The sequence below is a fragment of the Maniola jurtina genome, chromosome 6 (assembly GCF_905333055.1).
Source record: "Maniola jurtina chromosome 6, ilManJurt1.1, whole genome shotgun sequence".
Taxonomy (NCBI): domain Eukaryota; kingdom Metazoa; phylum Arthropoda; class Insecta; order Lepidoptera; family Nymphalidae; genus Maniola; species Maniola jurtina.
The window spans coordinates 6205804-6225583 of record NC_060034.1 but is presented as its reverse complement, the minus strand read 5'-3'; the positions used below and the strand labels follow the sequence as shown (position 1 = coordinate 6225583).

The 19780-nt window shown below is 38.5% G+C and overlaps 1 long non-coding RNA gene across 1 annotated transcript; it reads right to left on the bottom strand.

The window, feature by feature from the left end:
* Window positions 1-1147: 1147 nt before the first annotated feature.
* On the bottom strand, window positions 1148-19476 carry LOC123865927. Its single transcript, XR_006796077.1, has 2 exons — window positions 19446-19476; window positions 1148-1219 (listed from the first exon to the last, which is right to left on the bottom strand). It is a non-coding gene; the product is annotated as an uncharacterized LOC123865927 (long non-coding RNA).
* Window positions 19477-19780: the final 304 nt, after the last annotated feature.

Sequence of the window (19780 nt, the reverse complement as noted above, 5' to 3'; positions counted from 1 at the left end):
ATTAAATGGACTAAAAACATTACGCTAACATTTAGAAAATACTAAATGCACATAAGTAAAACCATAAACATAATTTCAATACGAGTAGGTTATATTTGTTTACTTACCGATATCATCGATTTCGGTTATCGAAATATTCCGCTCAAATAACAATCTCTGCTTTTTAAACAAAGATAAATAAATGTTCCATGGTGGTGAGAAGTTCAGTAGTTATTCAGTGTGAAAAATAACACAATACACCATAAATGAATTCACTACTAGGATTTATTAATCCGCGTGCTCAAGTTCTATTTGACAATAATTTATAAAATAGGTAGGGTAGATTTAAAAAATGGGACATCAACTTGATATTGCCATTCTGTAATCTATAGGTATACCTACACCGCATAATTTATCGTTTTGTGGGTTCGAAACATTTCAGTGATGAATAGACCTTAACTGTCTTGTTTTAAAGCTTAAATTCGTCCACATATCTACAGCCAGCACTGCAAGTGAAAACTGCTAATTAAAGTCGTGAATTTTAGACGTTATCTCAAGGTGGTTTAAGGCCATTTTACTCTGACATAATTGTGCTTCGACGATCGGATTCTATCAGCGTGGGTAAGCGGCAATACTACCTAGTGCCTGCTGTGGGGAAATCAGCGAAATATGTAATTTGTAATTATTGCAAGTAGGTATGGTGAAAAGAGACCGACAATTCATTAAAGAGAGATAGGTGTAAAATAATAAGTAAACGAGTTATGCACACACATAATGCTTCGTTGTGTTGCCTGCTTACCGATTTGTTTTGCTTTGTGTACTTGGTTCTTATTTACTAGATGATGCCCGTGACTCCGTCCGCTTGGATTTAGGTTTTTAAAAAGTCCTGTGGGAACTCTTTGCTTTTCTGGGATAAAAAAGTTGTCGAAGTCAATTTCCGGGGGTTAAGCTACCTCTGTACCTTTCATATAAATCGGTTAAACGGATAGACCCTTAAGAATTCCGTAGGGACTCTTTGATTTTCCAGGATAAAAAGTACCTCATGTCCGTCCCCAGGATGTAAGCTGTGTACCTTTCATTAAAATTGGTTCAGCGGCTGTGCCGTGAAAACGTAGCAGACAGACAGACAGACATACACAATTTCGCATTTAAGTATAATTTTTTTTATATTCTTTATTTGAGGAGTTTTTTCCTTTTGGGAATATGTCACTCCGTAAGACATCAGATTTTATGAAAACACCTATTTCCGTAAGGCCATTAGTAAAATTAGTGTGGAAGTATGGATGTAGATTGGTAGGTAGTTGTGTACTTACGCTTCATAAAAGAGTATGAAATAGGTACCTGGTATATGGCAATATCACGCCAGTTATGCCACCTGTTGCCGAGACATTTCTAACATTGAGTGCTCATTAGGAAGAGCATCTGCTTTCTAAGCGTCGACGATTCCGTGTTTTGCGATCGCTGATTTAATACGCGATTAGGTTTCAACGAGGGATATAACAAAGCAAAAGTAAAACTGTACCAGAAAGTGGGTGTTCTTCATTGAACAACAAATAGGTATTTTTAGCTTAGCTTTTTTGACAAATCGTAAAGTGCAGCCATTATTACCTATTCGTGATACGAAAGAATATCATTATATTAGAGAGCTCGTGAAAATTCTAAGCTGTTCTGAGATCTGACCTCCTTTATCCAACATTGTAAGAGGGCTTAAGATTAATTCAAAATCAAAATCAAAATATTTTTATCAGTATGTACTTTTGAATCGTCAAATGCATCTAACACTATTTGAATTGTAGTAATTTATTAGTTTTAGTCGGGTAAATATAATGAATAAAACTAAAGCCAGTTAGGAAAAGATTTACGGAATGTGAATCGGAAATGTAAGTACCCGATTTATCGTCTTACATGAAAAAATATGCTAAGGAAAATAATTACACATTTTAAATACCTACCTATCTACATTTTGAACGCGTTTATTTTATGAATTATGGAACCCTAAAGTAAGTATACTCTGACGCAGTCTTGAAATTACGACGTTCCAATTAGCTGGCTGTCGGCCAAAAATCATGAATGGTTTTACTCCTCACTTCTGACTATAAACATACCATCAAGAACAATGTTGGTGCTTGAAGCTTATTTGAAATTAAAATCAACGCTATGAAAGACAAAGATATTCCATTCAGTGACAATGGGTGAATGAAAACGAGGTGCCGGTTCGACGTACCGCATTGTTAAATGTTTTAACATAAGAAGCAAAAATCTAATTAGGGAAATTGAATATCATGTCCAAAGGCCAGGACGCCGTGCGATGCTTTTATTAAAAACTAAAAAGTTATCTCCTTTTGTGACATCGCTGTTTAAGATTCAATGGCATTTTACAAACGGTTACCGAACGTTCCGTATTTTTTTTGTATTGTTACTGATTGAGAAAGGCGTTTTCACATAATCCGATCCGATAATATAGCACTTAATGTAAAGTGCACAATATTTAACAACAACCGCAATGACTGTACGCAAACCCATAGTGATTCATATCCATACTAATGTTATAAATGTGAAACTGTTTCTGTCTGTCCTTTTCACGGCCAATCCGTTACATCGATTTTGGAAGTATTTGCTACAGAGAGATGAATGTTACTTTACTCGGCTCCTTCTAGACAGTTCAAGATTTTTAGGGATAATCTTGAACTAGCCTGAGAGTAGGTTTTCCATGAATATAACCACAACTCTATTTTGAAGTATTAAAGCTTGGATTTATAAACAACCTTTGCCATCGCGCTCTTTAGGGCCTGCTTCATACAGAGCTTTGTTTCTTAGAAAGAAATAAAAAATTAACATCACTGTGTCGCACAATACTATTACAATACTTTAAAGCCTAAGTTACTCCGACGCTTTCAGTACACGAGTATTTGCTTAAGGCAATAGAAACGCTAGAATAACGCTAATTGTCGTGTGTGACACACTGAAAAAAGTTTCCAGCTCGGAATAATGCTGCATGCCTTCACCACAAATCATACGACACCTAACTGTTGTCGTACGATACTTACCTGTCGACATCGGATCAGATTGAACCGCGCAGATTCGTAGCACGTACGTGGCACGTGCCGAATATAATGATTTTGAAAAGGCAAACTCTATATTTAAATACAGGAAGCACGGAATTTTCGAAAAATGTTCAATATAAGTTCTTTTCGATTAGGAATAATTTGCATCGTTTTTAACTCAAGTTTTTTTATAGGTATAGCAAAAGCTACTGGTCAAAAATTAATAATAATTATTATATTGTAGGTCCTATTTTTTCATGGAGGTAAAATTTAGCATTGAATTTAGCTTGGTGTAAAATGAAATCGACATCTTTAATTTACATTATTAATGCAAAGCAAAAAAGATCATAGAATGATGGCAGTTGGAGCCCGAAAGAGTGGAGACCGCGTACGAGTAAGTGTAAATTCGGGAAGATGGACAGACGACAAAAAGAGGGTGGCGCGAATCGGCTGGATGAGGAGGGATGAGACCGGGTGTGGTGGCCCTTAGTAGGAAAGGTCTACGTCTCGCTGTGGACGGCCACAGGGTATCTATTGGAAATTCAAACCGAAATGAAGCTATAAATTTCTTTATTCCGTGTTTACCTAGTAATAAAACTGAAAATATTATAACGCACTTTATCCAGAGAAACATTTTGATTGTATCTCTGAAGTTCTTTAAAGTTATTAGTCATGAAATTTTCACATTTATCTGTCTATCAAAGTCGTTCAATTGGCCATGCCATAACTCTGCCACTGACTTCAACATACATAACCGCTTCGCCCTTATCCAAGGACGTCCGAACAAAGTAATACGAACATCAACGTTCAATAAAATCGATTTCTGTATCCAGTATATCCTTATAGGGATCGTCACTATTGTTCACTAAGTGCATAAAGTTGTGTTAATACATATGGAAGTACAAACCCGAGCAAATTCTGTGAGCGTACTGAATGACTTACAAGACAATCTGATGATTAACAACAATATCCTTTTTCGTCGACTGACTGTACTTTAAAAAGTCACATCAAGTTTCTAAAGCACACTTGTAGGTATATCGCTCCAAAGCGATTACAATAAAATAGGTTTAAGGACGTATTTGCACACTTGTATAGATTTTCGGTACGCTTTGTGGCTAAAATATACTAAGTAAATTGGAACTACAGATTGCTAAAAATAGATTGGTCCTTTATCTCCAGAGATCGAGTAATTTTTTGATAAAATCATTAATTTTGATACTATAAGAACGATTTTCCTTCACCTCTTCCACGCAGAATTAACGATTTAGGGTCAAGTTTAGGTACATTTTTCTCAGTTTACGTACGGATTTTATTCTTCTAATAAATATTTTCCGTTAGCACATAATGTGTACCTCAAAATGTGAGATTATTATATTAATAGTATTATAAAAATAAATAAAAACATCGTGTATAAATTTTTCACGTATTTTGCTTCAACCGCAAACCTTAATACAGTGCACTAAGGGTTATTTTGATATTGGGCAGGCAATGGTACGATTTCAAAATTATATCAGTCAGCGGCTAGCCGCCTTCGTGGGTGGTCTCTGCGTCGGTTGCTATAATTTTTTGATGTGGAAAAGATCGCTGTACGAACACAAAATAGTTCGACAAAACCCTAACTGATATTTATATCCCAAACAAAAACATTTCATGTGAAAAAAAGGAGTCAGTTCCTATCAAAAAGTTTCGGCCATTAAAAGTAGTGATATCAAAAATTATGGCCAGTTCTTTTCTAGGCTCGGTAAATGGAACCATACAGTTTTATATGGTGTATCTTCTTCGACCACCTTCAAGCTGTCATCGCATTCATAGGATCCTGTTAAAATGTGTTTAAATAATTTATGTCTTAATATTAACACCACAATTTGAAGCTCATTTGGATTGGCAATGGTTTTCTTGTTTTCAGCTTGACAACATTTTTGTACTCCTTTCAATTTTGCCAAGAAAACTATTGCCAGTTCCAAATGAGCTTCAAATTGTGGTGTTAATATTAAGACATAAATTATTTAAACACATTTTAACAGGATCCTATGAATGCGATGACAGCTTGAAGGTGGTCGAAGAAGATACACCATATAAAACTGTATGGTTCCATTTACCGAGCCTAGAAAAGAACTGGCCATAATTTTTGATATCACTACTTTTAATGGCCGAAACTTTTTGATAGGAACTGACTCCTTTTTTTCACATGAAATGTTTTTGTTTGGGATCTCACTTCTTTTTTCTAAGTATTTCAATTAATGCAAGAAGTATAATCCGCACTGGGCCAGCGTGGCAGACTACGGCCTAAATCCTTCTCATTCTGAGAGGAGACCTGTGCTCAGTAGTAGGCCGGCGATGGGTTGTGTTCAATGACGTCATAGGACCGTGTCATGGACATGAACGTATTATATGTAATACAAATTGCAACAAATTTTATCGCGTCCTCAATCGTTCTTAACGCCATCTAGTGACACATATATAGAACTAACTTTTGTAAATTTGTTAAAATTTTGAATAATCCAAACTATATTTGACCGAGATTAGCAAGGTTGATTGAAACCTCCAAACTCGGCCACCCATCCATTTTCTAAGTTGGGTCAAGGTTGCTTATCCACATATAATAAAAATAGCTACATCCACAGAGAAAGTTTTTGAAAATTGGATGAAGTCGCGGGATAAGCTAGTACTTAGTAGGTACCTACATAGTGTAACAAATTGATCTAAAACTTACAATTTAAACTGACTATTTTGGTCCATATCTCTTATACTACTGATCCGGTTTTGATGATACTTTCACAGTTCCATAAGTTGAAAGATACCTAATCCAATTATTATAAAAGAATTATTGCAATTCGATGCACAGTTTCGGAGAAATTCATAGACAAACATACAAACACACACACACACGCTTATGAAGTTTGGCACCTCTGCTTAGAAGCATAATATAGCGTCTACCTCTATCTAGGACCATTGGCGTATTATTACTTACCTACTTTAATTTTATTAGAACCAAAGACCAGTTAAGATTGACCCCTTACGAGAAATCTTAAAACGCCTATTTTCCTAAATAGTGCACCGATTTCGATGAAACAAAAACTTAATACAGTTCCAAATAAAGTGATATACGATTTTTAAGACAAAATTAGAATCTGTTACGTATAATTTGTGTTATGTAGGCACAGACAAATTTTCACATATCTTTGACTTGGTCGGTGTTTTATGCAACTTTTCGACATTTTTCGATTTTTTCCTTTGTTTACATACTAAGACTCATAATTGTACCAAATTTCAACTTTCCACGTACACGGGAAGTGCGTCATAATTTTGGTCAGTCAGTGAGTAGGTCTAGGTCTTAATTTTTGCAATTTTCAGACCTCTGTATCTAAGAAATGGTTAAACGTAAAAATTTGAAACTTACAATTTATCGTTAAATCCACGAGCTTAGCTAATATTTCAAATTTCGTAAGATTATCATCACGCGAACCAGAGTTATGAGGGGGGTCAGAACAGCGCGAAATGTTTCGTGTAAATATACTTACTGCGCGCTTAGGCCGGAACTGCCTGACGCACTCCGTGCGTCTCGATGTACTTATTCCGTGATTGTGCTGATATTTTGGCAAGGTAAGATAATAATGATAATATTATGTACCTATTATCACATTTTATCGTTAGCTGGATTTTTTTCTTGAGCATGATAGTGATCTGATAGTGAACTTCGAAGGCTGCGACAGGAACTTGAAGACTAGAAGAACTAGATGTGTCCAGTTTGGGCTCGTTTTCTTAGTCATGACGAGATCTTACCTCCGGATTTGTGGAGTGACCTGATGGTATACCTCGAAAGTCACTATTGGAACTCGGAGACGAATAGAGCTAGGTGTTTCGAGTTTGGGCTCATTTTCTTAGTCATGATGAGATCTTACCTCCGGATTTGTGGAGTGACCTGATGGTATACCTCGGAAGTCACTATTGGAACTCGGAGACGAATAGAGCTAGGTGTTTCGAGTTTGGGCTCATTTTCTTAGTCATGATGAGATCTTACCTCCGGATTTGTGGAGTGACCTGATGGTATACCTCGAAAGTCACTATTGGAACTCGGAGACGAATAGAGCTAGGTGTTTCGAGTTTGGGCTCATTTTCTTAGTCATGATGAGATCTTACCTCCGGATTTGTGGAGTGACCTGATGGTATACCTCGGAAGTCACTATTGGAACTCGGAGACGAATAGAGCTAGGTGTTTCGAGTTTGGGCTCATTTTCTTAGACATGATGAGATCTTACCTCCGGATTTGTGGAGTGACCTGATGGTATACCTCGGAAGTCACTATTGGAACTCGGAGACGAATAGAGCTAGGTGTTTCGAGTTTGGGCTCATTTTCTTAGACATGATGAGATCTTACCTCCGGATTTGTGGAGTGACCTGATGGTATACCTCGGAAGTCACTATTGGAACTCGGAGACGAATAGAGCTAGGTGTTTCGAGTTTGGGCTCATTTTCTTAGACATGATAAGATCTTACCTCCGGATTTGTGGAGTGACCTGATGGTATACCTCGGAAGTCACTATTGGAACTCGGAGACGAATAGAGCTAGGTGTTTCGAGTTTGGGCTCATTTTCTTAGTCATGATGAGATCTTTCCTCCGGATTTGTGGAGTGACCTGATGGTATACCTCGGAAGTCACTATTGGAACTCGGAGACGAATAGAGCTAGGTGTTTCGAGTTTGGGCTCATTTTCTTAGTAATGATGAGATCTTACCTCCGGATTTGTGGAGTGACCTGATGGTATACCTCGGAAGTCACTATTGGAACTCGGAGACGAATAGAGCTAGGTGTTTCGAGTTTGGGCTCATTTTCTTAGTCATGATGAGATCTTACCTCCGGATTTGTGGAGTGACCTGATGGTATACCTCGGAAGTCACTATTGGAACTCGGAGACGAATAGAGCTAGGTGTTTCGAGTTTGGGCTCATTTTCTTAGTAATGATGAGATCTTACCTCCGGATTTGTGGAGTGACCTGATGGTATACCTCGGAAGTCACTATTGGAACTCGGAGACGAATAGAGCTAGGTGTTTCGAGTTTGGGCTCATTTTCTTAGTAATGATGAGATCTTACCTCCGGATTTGTGGAGTGACCTGATGGTATACCTCGAAAGTCACTATTGGAACTCGGAGACGAATAGAGCTAGGTGTTTCGAGTTTGGGCTCATTTTCTTAGTCATGATGAGATCTTACCTCCGGATTTGTGGAGTGACCTGATGGTATACCTCGGAAGTCACTATTGGAACTCAGAGACGAATAGAGCTAGGTGTTTCGAGTTTGGGCTCATTTTCTTAGTAATGATGAGATCTTACCTCCGGATTTGTGGAGTGACCTGATGGTATACCTCGGAAGTCACTATTGGAACTCGGAGACGAATAGAGCTAGATGTTTCGAGTTTGGGCTCATTTTCTTAGTCATGATGAGATCTTACCTCCGGATTTGTGGAGTGACCTGATGGTATACCTCGGAAGTCACTATTGGAACTCGGAGACGAATAGAGCTAGGTGTTTCGAGTTTGGGCTCATTTTCTTAGACATGATGAGATCTTACCTCCGGATTTGTGGAGTGACCTGATGGTATACCTTGGAAGTCACTATTGGAACTCGGAGACGAATAGAGCTAGGTGTTTCGAGTTTGGGCTAATTTTCTTAGTCATGATGAGATCTTACCTCCGGATTTGTGGAGTGACCTGATGGTATACCTCGGAAGTCACTATTGGAACTCGGAGACGAATAGAGCTAGGTGTTTCGAGTTTGGGCTCATTTTCTTAGTAATGATGAGATCTTACCTCCGGATTTGTGGAGTGACCTGATGGTATACCTCGGAAGTCACTATTGGAACTCGGAGACGAATAGAGCTAGATGTTTCGAGTTTGGGCTCATTTTCTTAGTCATGATGAGATCTTACCTCCGGATTTGTGGAGTGACCTGATGGTATACCTCGGAAGTCACTATTGGAACTCGGAGACGAATAGAGCTAGGTGTTTCGAGTTTGGGCTCATTTTCTTAGACATGATGAGATCTTACCTCCGGATTTGTGGAGTGACCTGATGGTATACCTTGGAAGTCACTATTGGAACTCGGAGACGAATAGAGCTAGGTGTTTCGAGTTTGGGCTAATTTTCTTAGTCATGATGAGATCTTACCTCCGGATTTGTGGAGTGACCTGATGGTATACCTCGGAAGTCACTATTGGAACTCGGAGACGAATAGAGCTAGGTGTTTCGAGTTTGGGCTCATTTTCTTAGTAATGATGAGATCTTACCTCCGGATTTGTGGAGTGACCTGATGGTATACCTCGGAAGTCACTATTGGAACTCGGAGACGAATAGAGCCAGGTGTTTCGAGTTTGGGCTCATTTTCTTAGTCATGATGAGATCTTACCTCCGGATTTGTGGAGTGACCTGATGGTATACCTCGGAAGTCACTATTGGAACTCGGAGACGAATAGAGCTAGGTGTTTCGAGTTTGGGCTCATTTTCTTAGTAATGATGAGATCTTACCTCCGGATTTGTGGAGTGACCTGATGGTATACCTCGGAAGTCACTATTGGAACTCGGAGACGAATAGAGCTAGGTGTTTCGAGTTTGGGCTCATTTTCTTAGTCATGATGAGATCTTACCTCCGGATTTGTGGAGTGACCTGATGGTATACCTCGGAAGTCACTATTGGAACTCGGAGACGAATAGAGCTAGGTGTTTCGAGTTTGGGCTCATTTTCTTAGTAATGATGAGATCTTACCTCCGGATTTGTGGAGTGACCTGATGGTATACCTCGGAAGTCACTATTGGAACTCGGAGACGAATAGAGCTAGATGTTTCGAGTTTGGGCTCATTTTCTTAGTCATGATGAGATCTTACCTCCGGATTTGTGGAGTGACCTGATGGTATACCTCGGAAGTCACTATTGGAACTCGGAGACGAATAGAGCTAGGTGTTTCGAGTTTGGGCTCATTTTCTTAGTAATGATGAGATCTTACCTCCGGATTTGTGGAGTGACCTGATGGTATACCTCGGAAGTCACTATTGGAACTCGGAGACGAATAGAGCTAGATGTTTCGAGTTTGGGCTCATTTTCTTAGTCATGATGAGATCTTACCTCCGGATTTGTGGAGTGACCTGATAGTATACCTCTGAAGCCACTATTGGAACTCGGAGACGAATAGAGCTAGGTTTTTCGAGTTTGAGCTCATTTTCTTAGTCATGATGAGATCTTACCTCCGGATTTGTGGAGTGACCTGATGGTGTACCTCGGAAGCCACTATTGGAACTCGGAGACGAATAGAGCTAGGTGTTTCGAGTTTGGGCTCAATTTCTTAGTCATGATGAGATCTTACCTCCGGATTTGTGGAGTGACCTGATGGTATACCTCGGAAGTCACTATTGGAACTCGGAGACGAATAGAGCTAGGTGTTTCAAGTTTGGGCTCATTTTCTTAGTCATGATGAGATCTTACCTCCGGATTTGTGGAGTGACCTGATGGTATACTTTGGAAGTCACTATTGGAACTCGGAGACGAATAGAGCTAAGTGTTTCGAGTTTGGGCTCATTTTCTTAGTCATGATGAGATCTTACCTCCGGATTTGTGAAGTGACCTGATGGTATACCTCGGAAGTCACTATTGGAACTCGGAGACGAATAGAGCTAGCTGTTTCGAGTTCGGGCTTATTTTCTTAGTCATGATGAGATCTTACCTCCAGATTTGTGGTGTGACCTGATGGTATACCTCGGAAGTCACTATTGGAACTCGGAGACGAATAGAGCTAGGTGTTTCGAGTTTGGGCTCATTTTCTTAGTCATGATGAGATCTTACCTCCGGATTTGTGGAGTGACCTGATAGTATACCTCGGAAGCCACTATTGGAACTCGGAGACGAATAGAGCTAGGTTTTTCGAGTTTGAGCTCATTTTCTTAGTCATGATGAGATCTTACCTCCGGATTTGTGGAGTGACCTGATGGTATACCTCGGAAGTCACTATTGGAACTCGGAGACGAATAGAGCTAGGTGTTTCGAGTTTGGGCTCATTTTCTTAGTCATGATGAGATGTTACCTCCAGATTCGTGAAGTGACCTGATGGTATACCTCGGATGTCACTATTGGAACTCGGAGACGAATAAAGCTAGCTGTTTCGAGTTCGGGCTCATTTTCTTAGTCATGATGAGATCTTACCTCCGGATTTGTGGAGTGACCTGATGGTATACCTCGGAAGTCACTATTGGAACTTACAAAACGAGCTCAAACTCATAACATCTAACTCTACTCGACTCGAAAGTCCAATAGTGGCTTTTGAAGTATACCTTCAGAGCACTCCAACAAGTTTCAAGGTATAATCTCGTCATAACTAACAAAACGAGCCCAAACTCGAAACACCTAGCTCTATTCGTCTCCGAGTTCCAATAGTGACTTTCGAGGTATACCATCAGGTCACTCCACAAATCCGGAGGTAAGATCTCATCATGACTAAGAAAATGAGCCCAAACTCGAAACACCTAGCTCTATTCGTCTCCGAGTTCCAATAGTGACTTCCGAGGTATACCATCAGGTCACTCCACAAATCCGGAGGTAAGATCTCATCATGACTAAGAAAATGAGCCCAAACTCGAAACACCTAGCTCTATTCGTCTCCGAGTTCCAATAGTGACTTCCGAGGTATACCATCAGGTCACTCCACAAATCCGGAGGTAAGATCTCTTCATGACTAAGAAAATGAGCCCAAACTCGAAACACCTAGCTCTATTCGTCTCCGAGTTCCAATAGTGACTTCCGATGATACCATCAGGTCACTCCACAAATCCGGAGGTAAGATCTCATCATGACTAAGAAAATGAGTCCAAACTCGAAACACCTAGCTCTATTCGTCTTCGAGTTCCAATAGTGACTTCCAAAGTATACCATCAGGTCACTCCACAAATCCGGAGGTAAGATCTCATCATGACTAAGAAAATGAGCCCAAACTCGAAACACCTAGCTCTATTCGTCTCCGAGTTCCAATAGTGACTTCCGAGGTATACCATCAGGTCACTCCACAAATCCGGAGGTAAGATCTCATCATGACTAAGAAAATGAGCCCAAACTCGAAACACCTAGCTCTATTCGTCTCCGAGTTCCAATAGTGACTTCCGAGGTATACCATCAGGTCACTCCACAAATCCGGAGGTAAGATCTCTTCATGACTAAGAAAATGAGCCCAAACTCGAAACACCTAGCTCTATTCGTCTCCGAGTTCCAATAGTGACTTCCGAGGTATACCATCAGGTCACTCCACAAATCCGGAGGTAAGATCTCATCATGACTAAGAAAATGAGCCCAAACTCGAAACACCTAGCTCTATTCGTCTCCGAGTTCCAATAGTGACTTCCGAGGTATACCATCAGGTCACTCCACAAATCCGGAGGTAAGATCTCATCATGACTAAGAAAATGAGCCCAAACTCGAAACACCTAGCTCTATTCGTCTCCGAGTTCCAATAGTGACTTCCGAGGTATACCATCAGGTCACTCCACAAATCCGGAGGTAAGATCTCATCATGACTAAGAAAATGAGCCCAAACTCGAAACACCTAGCTCTATTCGTCTCCGAGTTCCAATAGTGACTTTCGAGGTATACCATCAGGTCACTCCACAAATCCGGAGGTAAGATCTCATCATTACTAAGAAAATGAGCCCAAACTCGAAACACCTAGCTCTATTCGTCTCCGAGTTCCAATAGTGACTTCCGAGGTATACCATCAGGTCACTCCACAAATCCGGAGGTAAGATCTCATCATGACTAAGAAAATGAGCCCAAACTCGAAACACCTAGCTCTATTCGTCTCCGAGTTCCAATAGTGACTTCCGAGGTGTACCATCAGGTCACTCCACAAATCCGGAGGTAAGATCTCTTCATGACTAAGAAAATGAGCCCAAACTCGAAACACCTAGCTCTATTCGTCTCCGAGTTCCAATAGTGACTTCCGAGGATACCATCAGGTCACTCCACAAATCCGGAGGTAAGATCTCATCATGACTAAGAAAATGAGTCCAAACTTGAAACACCTAGCTCTATTCGTCTCCGAGTTCCAATAGTGACTTCCAAAGTATACCATCAGGTCACTCCACAAATCCGGAGGTAAGATCTCATCATGACTAAGAAAATGAGCCCAAACTCGAAACACCTAGCTCTATTCGTCTCCGAGTTCCAATAGTGACTTCCAAGGTATACCATCAGGTCACTCCACAAATCCGGAGGTAAGATCTCATCATTACTAAGAAAATGAGCCCAAACTCGAAACACCTAGCTCTATTCGTCTCCGAGTTCCAATAGTGACTTTCGAGGTATACCATCAGGTCACTCCACAAATCCGGAGGTAAGATCTCATCATGACTAAGAAAATGAGCCCAAACTCGAAACACCTAGCTCTATTCGTCTCCGAGTTCCAATAGTGACTTCCGAGGTATACCATCAGGTCACTCCACAAATCCGGAGGTAAGATCTCATCATGACTAAGAAAATGAGCCCAAACTCGAAACACCTAGCTCTATTCGTCTCTGAGTTCCAGTAGTAGGTTCCAAAGTATGCAATTTCATCAAGTCGGGAGGTAATGTAATGCTATCCTTCTCAGATTATTTTAGTCATAGTAGGAGCTCATAATTTCATAAGCATGGAAATGTTGTTCATTGCCAAGAAGTCATGGTGAAATATTTCATCATCAGACCCTTAGTCTGTAGGCACTGTTCTACTTACTGTATTATTGTCAAGATACATATTTAAAAAAAAAAACTGTTAAAAAAAAATAGATGACCAAATATAAAATAAAATAAAAATATCAAAGTATCAAAATCAAGTCGATTCACTCATTTTGACGCAGCTGTGTGCGTGTGGGCAGTGTACTTATGTAGTAGTGCAATTTTGATACCTATTCATTTTGCAAAGACGTCCTTAAGTAATATAAAAAGTTGTCTTCTTATTTGTAATACGCCAATATTATTATCTTGAAGAGCACGTCACGTTATCGGCAAATAAATTTTAGACAAAACCGTGTAATATGGTGATGAGTGTCTTAAAGGGCTTTTATTTTTAGTCCTCATCGCATTCTTGGTAGAGGTCCGAGTCCAGTTTAGGAAACCTGTCTGCGCGTCGACTGTTGAACCTCTTTGTCGCGTGCCTAGTTGTAAGGTGACCACAATTTCTTTTATTGAATATACCAGAACTATGGAGCACCGCATAAGTAAATTACCTACTTACTCAGTAATTAAATAGATGAATATTCATGAATCACAGATAGATAAATTTTCCTCTACGAATTTTTAAAGTTTATTATGCTAGGTACTTATATTTTGTTTGGATGAAGTAACACATTTCATAATATATTGTAAGATTGCTTTAATTTATGGAGATAAGAGTCATACCTTAATTGTTGGCAACGAATAATAAAATAAAAGAATTAATGAGCACTTTGTAAAAAAGTGTTATTAATAGTGGTCTATTAAATATTGGGGTTTCTAGATTACTCTTATCTATGGTATCTACGGTACTACGGTAACTGTGGAACATTAGCGTATATTAAAGGCGCAAACACATAACTGCGTTGTGATGTTTGTGTTGTGACGTGACAGAAGGCGATCGGAGTTATTATGTAGTCAAACTCATTGATACAGTCAATGTACAAGTGTAAATTAAAAATTTATAACACCCCCGACAAAGTGAAGGTTACAGTAATAACTAGAAAAGAGCTGATAACGTTCAAACGGCTGAACCGATTTTCTTGGATTATTATATAAGAACACTCTCGATCAAGCCACCTTTCAAACAAAAAAAAACTAAATTAAAATCGGTTTATTAGTTTAGGAGCTACGATGCCACAGACAGATACACAGATACACAGGTACACACGTCATACTTATGACACCCCTCTTTTTTGGTCGGGGGTTAAAAATAGAAATGTTTATACGAAACACTTTATACGAAAAAAATTGCCCTAACGGATATTACATGAAAAAATGGGGTCTCCAAATTTTTTTTGCTATTGTATCGAGTGGGGTGTTAATTGAAAGAAGAGAAAATTCTGAGTTCATAAAAATAAATTTACTATAACATTAAAATATACCAAGCGACAGAAAAACAATTTTAGTGTAATATTTCAGCGTTTATTAAGACGATCGCAGTCGGGTTTTAGTTTTCGACTTTATCTTGTGTATTTTTGGCCTTGTACGTTGAAAGGATACGAAGATACTTAGGTATGCTGACTGGAGGTGCACTTCGATGTATTAGTTGTTACACCCGATTGCTTTGCAACAATTTTCAACACACGTTATTGTGTCCTCAGCTTTACAATAATAATTTAATGAGCAGTTTGTTACATTTGACGGAGGCAAAGGTTTTAATTAATTAATTAACTAAGAATTTCTTAATTCATTGTAAAATTACCAGTTACCTACCGGATAGGCCTCAGTTCTTAGCCTAAAGGTAGACTGTGGCACGAGACAGCAACGGGCGATCGCGACACGCAGCAAAGTGTTGCGCGTTGCTCACGCTCCCCCATACATTTTTAGGGTTTCGTACCTCAAAAGGAAAAACGGAACCCTTATAGGATCACTTTCTTGTCTGTCTGTCTGTCCATGTGTCCGTCTGTCCATCTGTCTGTCTGTCCGTCTGTCCGTCTGTCCATCTTTCCGCCTGCCCGTCCGTCCGGCTGCCCGTCTTTCGTCTGTCGTGTCTGTCATGAAAACCTATAGGGTAGATACTCCCCGTTGACCTAGGATTATTCTTGGCAAGTAGGTAGGTCTTATAGCACAAGTAAAGGAAAAAATCCGAAAACCGTAAATTTGTGGTTGGCAATTAGCCACATGAACCGTTTAGATACTCTTCATCTTGTTTGTGACTCCACATTGGCACCTCATTCGCACTGACTCCAAAAAATGTTATTATAAACTATGTACATTAACTCTTGTATATACATATATATTCGGTAATAATAAATTAAATTATTTTTTACTCTTTAGTGTTTGTGATTATTGAAGTCGGTTTTTTTTTTCTTAATTTTTTTATCAATTTTCCAAGAAAGATAACTATACCAAGTGGGGTATCATAATATGTGCTTTACCTGCACATTATAAAACAGATTTTTATTTATTTTTATGCATAATAGTTATTGATATATCATGAAAAATGTCGCACTTGACTGGTTTTTTACACAAAACAGTGCGAAATTGTCGCCTCCCAAGTCCCAAGTGTCGTGTGGCGCGGTTACGCATCGCGGTAGCGTAGTTCAAACTTTACCTTGAAGATTTCACCTTTACCTAATAGGTACTTATTTACTACATCAATTAACAATTTGGAAATGATTTGTAATAGGAACCGTTTAAATAATTGCCTACCTACTCGTACTTGGGTATGTATTATGTATGAGTTGAAAAAAATAATGCCGTTATTGCCGTTTTGCGTTAAAATTTTTGACTAATAATTTACAAATACTACTTACTTACAAATAGCTTTATTTGCGCCTTTTAACACTATGCCTATTTATGTATTTTATTGTTGGTAAAAAATTGAATGGGTAAAGTCGGTAAAATCCGTTGACTTTTGAGATGTACTTTCAAAAATGGAAAAAAACGAGGTGAACTAACTTTACTTCGGTTATTGAAATAAAACTACTGTGAGCGATTCGGATTTTTACCCGACTGTGGCAAAGCCAAAAGGAAGGGTTATGATTTTATTAGCTTGTGAGCTTAGCACTAGGTACCTACTTAGGTAAGGTTAGCTACCTCGCAATGCCGCACAGCGCCGCGCCGATGTCACATGAGCCTGCTTATTTTTTTAAATATTTTGAATGTGATTCTACTACATATTAACCGTCTTCGTGAAACTCCAAATGATGGTGAAAATCGCATTCAAAATCATTTAGAAACTTGAAGCTGAAGTGCGACTTACGATAAGATACCAAAGCTCTACAACATATAGGTATAATGAATTTGACAGTGAAGGAAGCGATTTTGCTGTTTGTCCTCAGTTTTTGTACCTTACTTATGGTCTTCCCTAAAGAAGAATTCATTATAAACACCTTCTCAAAATAGATAGAAGAGTTGTGGTCACAAAACTAGATAGATATATGGCCTGTATTTTAAACGTGATGGGGAATGGGAACAAAAGTTGAAACTGGTTCTGATTACCCTTGACTGATCGTATCTGCAGTTTTACTTTTATCCTCACATTCTTATCTTCATCTGATTGTAAATTATAATTTATAATATTATTATTCAACACCATTATAAATTACAATAATCTTAAAGTATCGTTTACGCACGTCTTTTCTGCTACTGCTGCTTTCTTTTCAGCTTCTAAATGAATCGAGCAATTACTTCATTAAAAATAATTGCGTTTATATTTTAACCAGGCGCTATGGTAAAATTTTCAGATTACGGTGGTTATTCTTACATTTCAACGGACTCTCTTTCTATATTCTTATTCTAATACTCCGATATGGGACAGGTATCTAACCTAAGTGGAGGGATGTTCAGAACTAATGGCTTTACATGCGCTCTGAGGCACAGGGGTGCAACACCGCTAACTTCCAAACTCGGGGCTTATTGCTACTGAATTTCCATGATCGCCGGCCGTGCGTGGTTCCCGGCGAAATAAGCTAGCCACGAGAGTAGACCAGCGAGGCAGTTAAAAATCTTCAGAAATGAAAACGCATTTTTCAGGAAAATTTTGATTTCCAGAGGTAGAGGTACTCTGTAATATTGCTAAAATCTGTGATGCCCCACAGTTACCTAGCCTTTGATTAGGTAGGTAGTAGGTGTGTATAAAGAGAGCAGTATGGGATAAATTTTTTGTTCTTCAGTAAAAGTGGATTTCAACAATATTCCTGTTACAAAATAATTAGAAGCAACTCTTATTAGATTACCTAATGTAGGTATAGAAAATACCATATTAGGCCTACTTCGTTCGTTTTATTTGAATAAAATTGTAAAAAAATGTTTTATTATGGAAAAGGCCACTTTTGTTGTCTGGCCCATTTACTATATGAAACTTTCTCGTGGTTCATTTTTTTTGTGACCTCGGTAACTATTAATTCCTTTCAAGGAGAATATTTTAGCTTTGTAAACGTTGTAGTAGGTAAAGCCGTATAAGCTTTATACTATTATATATTCTGAGGTGTACCTAAGTAAGTATAGATGTATGTATACCTATAAATAGACATAAATCGTGTAGAAATCTTGGATTTTCAATTAGTCATAAATACTTATTGCAGATGACTTATTATTTATTATTTCAAAATTTCTTTTCATTACCGTTAAGTGTTAATTGAACAATTAATTAATTATAATTACTTGTGCGAGTGTATTCGTTGTTTATAGCCGGGGCTTGTAATTGCAACATGAAATCAATTATTGTTTGTGCCTACCTACCTACCTGTATTACCTAGTACTTACTCGATTTGTCATAATATTAATTAGCTAAGTCAGAGTATGGTACCGTAGACCCTGTCTACACTAGACAGGGTCTACGGTGCTTTCGGTGTGGTCTTTAAAACTTTGGGTGTTGGGGTACTAAATTGGGGTTATTTTTGGGGTTCCGTATTTCCAGAGAAAAAAGTGACCCTTACAGAAACACTTTGTGTGAATCACCTCTCCATGTATCACCGTCAAAACCTATACGGTACCTACTTCCCGTTGACCTAGAATGATGAAGCAATGAAAGATGACAGCAATGTCTTATAGCACATTAAGTGAAGGGAAAAATCAGGCCAAGGCCAAACATGATCCTAAATCAACGGGAAAAAAGATTATTAGATTATAAATATTATCTACTAATTAATTTGTCAGTAGATAGGTACTAATTAGTATCTTCCTACGAAAATTATTTCTGATACTTAAACAAAATATTTATAAAAATACTATAATTATTCTTAATTTTAAGTAAAAGACAAAGAAAAAGTGAATTTCTTGGCTTTGAGTTCCCACAAAATGAGCTTCAATTCTCAGGATCGATGGTGAAATTATGTTAAATTACACCATCAATTGCGTACCAACGTGGGATAAATATTGTATGCGACAAAGTGTTTATCAGGAGAATATAAATTTTCGGAAGACGCTTCGTATGAAAAATTTAAATGCCCCAAAAAAGCAATAAACAACCTTTGATGGACATAGGGACATTTTGGTAAGTTTTACGTTTAAAAAATTACGCATTAACCCTGGAAGTTGTTGGGTGATAATAATTGGGTATAGCCAAAGTTACGAAACTAAGGGGGATGATATATAAAATATTAAATTAGTACATTAACTAGGGAGTAATTTAGTTTATTTCATTAATCCACTTATCAAACGAGCACATAACCATGCTATAGAGTTACCTATCTGTTCAATGACTATAGCTGACTCGCCTGACTTCGCACAGGCGGCCTTTATAATACTATCAACACTAGATGATGCCCGCGACTTCGTCCGCGTCGAGTAAAATTTTAAAAATCCTGTCGGAACTCTTCGATTTTCCGGTATACAAGTCCCCAGGATGCAATGTACCAAAAATCAACATCGGTGAAACGGATGAACCCTGAAAAGCTAGCAGACAGACAGACAGACAGACGCACTATCGTATTTATAATATTAGTATGGATTATGTACTGGAAAATTATAGAACCTATCCATCTTCTTGCTGAAAAAACTTGAATAAAATCTGTTTCCTGCTCTTGTCATTAGTACCTATTAGCAAAAGACAGACGGAGCGGACTGACTTTGCTTTATGTAGTGGAAAAGG